Genomic DNA, 4,543 nt, shown 5'->3' with positions numbered 1-4,543 from the left:
TACCTATGAGAATTTGCAACCTTGTTATGAGTAATGGGCGCCTCTCGCTTCTCTTCAAGCCTCCTGAGATTTCGTTGTTTCATCTAAATCCACCCAAATTCTGTGATCTTTAAAGGTGGGGAGAGTGGAAAAGTGCTTCCTCGAGAGAAGAACTGATTGCAAAGCATTGTTCTAATTTCCAGTTCAGACCTATTCAAGCATCAAATATTCTCAGGTGTAATGTTTGGTTGCCTGAAATGTTGGKTTTTTTCCCACTTCTTTTTACTTTGCTGGTAGAACGAAGGATTTGATTTAACATTATATGCCTGGAAAAAATAAAGCATTTAATTTACATTTTACAAGGCAGTTATTGCAGGTTAATTAAATATCAATTGAGTGTTATAGGCCATATTAAGATTTATTAATAAYCCAGCAGATAAATCTCCTTGGAATTCAATTAAACGAAAATCACATAAAAATATATGTGCAATTTTATTCATATAATACATAAAACTTGTGAATTATTGTGCAGCGTTGCACAGTAAGTTGATTAATGGGAATTAATTGCTGAGATGGAGAAAAATCAATTTAAACTTCCTGCAGCAGCTTTAAGAAGCTTGGCATTCCTCTTCCACAGCCTTGGGAAGCGGGGTCTGTGCCTGCACTCAGCCTGTTCCACTCTGCCATGGGATGAGGCTTGGGATAAACGTGTTTCCTCTCCTCTCAGGGTTTGGGCTGGCAGAAAGGGCTCAGGGTTTGGGCTGGCAGAAAGGGCTCAGGGTTTGGTTTGGCAGAAAGGGCTCAGCCACAGCTGCCAGCGTGTTCCTGGAGTCCACTGTGCCACCGCAGCTTTCAGGGGTGGCACAAGGTGACACTGCTGGGTGTCCGTGCTGCCGGACGCACTTGGGGCTTTGTGCCTCGTGTCACAGTCTCACACATGTCTGGGGAGCTTTGGGGCTCTTTGCACCCACAGATATCAGAGCCTTTTGCCCTCTGGGTGCTGTCCCCACTCTGTCCCCGGGTCCCCAGGCAGCTCTGAGCCAGGGTGGTTGCAGGGCAAGGCAGCATGAGGGGCTCGAACTGGGGTTAGCGAGCAGCTCAAGGCCCTTTTGGGGAAGCAAAGCTTCYGACATCAGACATGAGGGGCAGGAGCTGGGCTTGGAAAACATCTTCCCATCCCTGCAGTGGGGCCTGGCCCGGTGCCACGTGCTCCCTGCATCCTGAGTTAACCACTGTCAATATGAGATTATGTTCCAATTACAGTACCAGACTGACTGGTTTAACTCCTAGCACGGATCTGTTTTCCTTTATTACCATGCACTGCCTCTGTGACTGATGTACCAGACACCAAAAGAGATGGGCTCTGCCCAGAGGGCTTTGTCTCACAGGAACAYGCCGGGAGAAGACCGAGCACGGCAGAAAATGCAGATGAATGAGTAACCCAGGCCAGATCTTCTTTTTAATTTGGGGGTTCTTTGCCTGGTTCTGAGTTTGGCTTGAGTTTTAATATTGCTAAATTTGCTTCCTCCAGACGTTGCACAAGAGCAGAKCCTTCCAGAGGAGCCCAAACAGAGTTAGGCATGTGGCTCTTTGAAGTGAGCAAGTTGCGGGGTGAGCGCTCAGGAACGCTCCTGGAGCTTGGAAAACCGAGGGAGAGMCTTTTTCCAGCTCACACAGTGACTCCAGGTGAGCCATGGCCCATCTTGGGGAAGTCTGGCCATGCTGGAGATACAAGCAGGTGTCACTCCTTGTTGATCCCCCCTGCTCCTGCAGCAGAGATTGCCTGCATCTGCCTCCTCTGTGCTTCAGCTCTGCTTCTCCCTGCAATAGTTGTCAGGGATATTAGCATTAAATACTTACTGCCTGGCTTAACTAAGGGGTAAGATAGGATTTAATTTGTATGGCTGAAATCCAATTATATAATGGAGCCCCTGGGGGAAGCAGTTATACCTGCTGAATCTCTTGGATGAGTAATTGTGCACAAAGGCTCCTCTCCAGAACTAGAAACAGATCTGAAAWWTTTTTTTCTTTTCTCTCTTTTCGCTGCTGCTGTTACGTAATAGGGCTGAGACCCTGAAAAGAAAAGCCAATGACAACCCAATGCAGTAGAAAGAATTAAAGCATTGCCAGGGGAAAACAAGTTATAATCTGATAAAATCAAGGATCTAACAGGAAGTCTGCAGCAGCATTAGCTTGGAGGAGCCAAAAGGCAGGGCAGCCAAAGGAAGCTTACTCATCTTTTTGGAAAATAGCACAGAGGCTCTGCTGTCTAACTTTTCCCCCTATTTCCACCATGAACGGGGAAAGGGAATCCTCTGGTTGCTTTTGTCAAAGCCTGGGAGGTGAGTAGGTATTAAAAAAGCTGAGCAGMCAGCTAATTCAGATACTTTTGAAAAATCCTGCTCTTAACCACCTTTGAAAATCCCTGCTGCTTATCCAGCATGTCATCTGCAGCCTGATAAGCATCAGAATCACAGGTGATGATGAGCAGGACAGGAACAAAAGCGTGATGAGGTTCCCAGCAAGGTTTATGAAAGCAGGCAGACTTGTAAGGCATTAATCCCTGGGATAGTACTGGGGCTTGACAACTCTCCCATCTGATATCTGCAGCAGCTCCAAATCCCACAAAGGAATTGCCGAGGGACTGGGACTGAAGGCAGCAGCCTGGTGTACTTGTGCAAGGCTTCTCAGAGGTCAGAGCATCAAACTTCATTCCGTTTTTAAAAATAGAAAGCAAACTTTTATTCTTTTCTAATGAGCTCTGAGTGGAAAAAATAATTTCCTCAGTGTGATTACAGAGCTACATGCAGATCCGATGGTGAGTGCTTCCAGCCAGGGGAGGGAAGGCCAGAATTCCCAATGCCTCAGGACAGATCCTTCAGCCTCCCTGGGCAGGGATTTCAGCCCTTTCRGAACGCAGATAAATCCCAGCGAGGCTCCTGAGAGCGGGGAGCTGTTTCCAGCCTCGCAGCTCCACCCAGTGGTTCTTCTTTGGCAGAATAAATCCATAATTTCAGAGGCACCAAAACCTGTTGAGGCCAACGCTGATGCGCTGTGGAGGTGCTCTGGCCATGCCCAGAGGGTTTGAGGTTGTGTTTCTTTGTCAAATTATTAAAAAGTTGTCAGCTTTGTCAGTTGTTTGSATAATGGCAGAAAACTGCAAAGAGGCTTTTAGGGAATCAAAAATTCCCTAAAATCAGAAATCTTGTTACTGTCTTCCTTAACACCTACCCACCCCTAGCACAAATGGAAGGGAAAAAAACAATAGGGAACTGATAACTGACATGCTTCACCTTTTAAAATTTTCCGTGAGCAGCAGTTTGGGCCAAAATTTTTTTGTTATATGAAGTCAGTAATGAATTACCAGAACAACTGATTTCTGATTTGTAAACTCATTTTGAAAAAGAATTCTCTGGAATTGCGAATTCCAGCAAATTTAACTTGGCAGCTCTCAGTGTATTGCTCAACTTTCCTTCTTGGGTAATTACCAGGACTAACAGGAAGCAAATTTTGATCATTTCTATCAAGGATGCCATGCTGGAACTTGCTTTTTCCAGGAGTATCAGGGCMCTTGTAATTAAAATAAGCTTTTATTTATGCATGTGCACACTTTTACTCCAGGAACAGAGACATGGCTGCAGATCCACAGAATGCAGAAGTGTGATATCAAGAGAATGAATTTAGATTTGAACCAGCATTGTAAAAATACCCCATTACTCCAAGCTCAAGTGAAAACTGAATTCTCAGTTGTGCATAATGTAGATTTACCAGCCTCTCTGCAAGCCTGAGAAGCAGAGGAGCTGATGAACTGATAGAAACCCCAGTTTTGCTGTGAATCTCCTGGAAGAGCCTGCCCCATCTGTGAGAGGAAAAGGCTCCAGGGCCACGCAGTGAGTTGAAATGACCTCTTCCTCCTGGAGTTCAAACGTTATTTAGCATAAATGCAGCCCCTAAGGCCTTCACTTGGAGTTGCTTTCTGCCAGCACAGCAGCTGAAATGGGCTTTAATTTGCTTTCTTTGCTGCTGGAGAGCTCTGAGGTGAGAGATTTGGAGTTACAAACGACATGAAACCCACCTTTAAGCTTGCAGACAWCAGTTCTCCATCCAGACAATTAAAAGGTAAGTCAGCCTACACGTTATTAGCACGAGGGATCGGAGGTTTCCTTCACAGGGATAATATTTCAAAATAGATACAAAATTCCACGTGTTAAGAATAACAGGAAGCATCTTGCAAAAGGCAGTTCTGGAAAAGGGAATTATCTTTTTCTTTTTATTAGACTCTAAAACAGAGCAAGGACCTGCTGGGTTTTCCTTGTCTTCCCCAAAATTATCACAGAAAAGCCCTTCAGTGTCTGAGCCAGGTACAGCCACCCCACYGATTGTCCCAGAGTGTGGGTCCCCAGGCAAAACACTGGGACAAAACTGGTTTTGTGGGACAAAACTGGTTCACTGATCTTACCCAAGAGGTGTTTGCTGGGCACCATTTCCCACCTGAGCTGGTTCTGTCTTGTTCCCACCAGTGGCCCCTGCAGTGGTGTTGGAAAATACACCAATTAAAAAAAAA

The 4,543-nt window shown here is 45.5% G+C and overlaps 1 protein-coding gene across 1 annotated transcript in view; it reads right to left on the bottom strand.

Annotated features, from left to right (window-relative positions):
- Positions 1 to 3,404: 3,404 nt before the first annotated feature.
- Positions 3,405 to 4,543, bottom strand: part of LOC130577779 (3 beta-hydroxysteroid dehydrogenase type 7-like) — an 18,202-nt gene continuing 17,063 nt past the window's right edge. The window contains exon 6 of the mRNA XM_057373367.1: positions 3,405 to 4,505. The gene's annotated coding sequence lies outside the window, so the exon portion shown is untranslated. The remainder of the gene's footprint in view (positions 4,506 to 4,543) is intronic.

This window comes from Malurus melanocephalus, unplaced genomic scaffold, assembly GCF_030028575.1.
Source record: "Malurus melanocephalus ecotype Western Australia unplaced genomic scaffold, MMel_1.1 scaffold_193, whole genome shotgun sequence".
In the NCBI taxonomy this organism is placed as follows: Eukaryota; Metazoa; Chordata; class Aves; order Passeriformes; family Maluridae; genus Malurus; species Malurus melanocephalus.
Note: the sequence above shows the minus strand (reverse complement) of the source record. Positions and strands in the feature narration are given on the sequence as shown.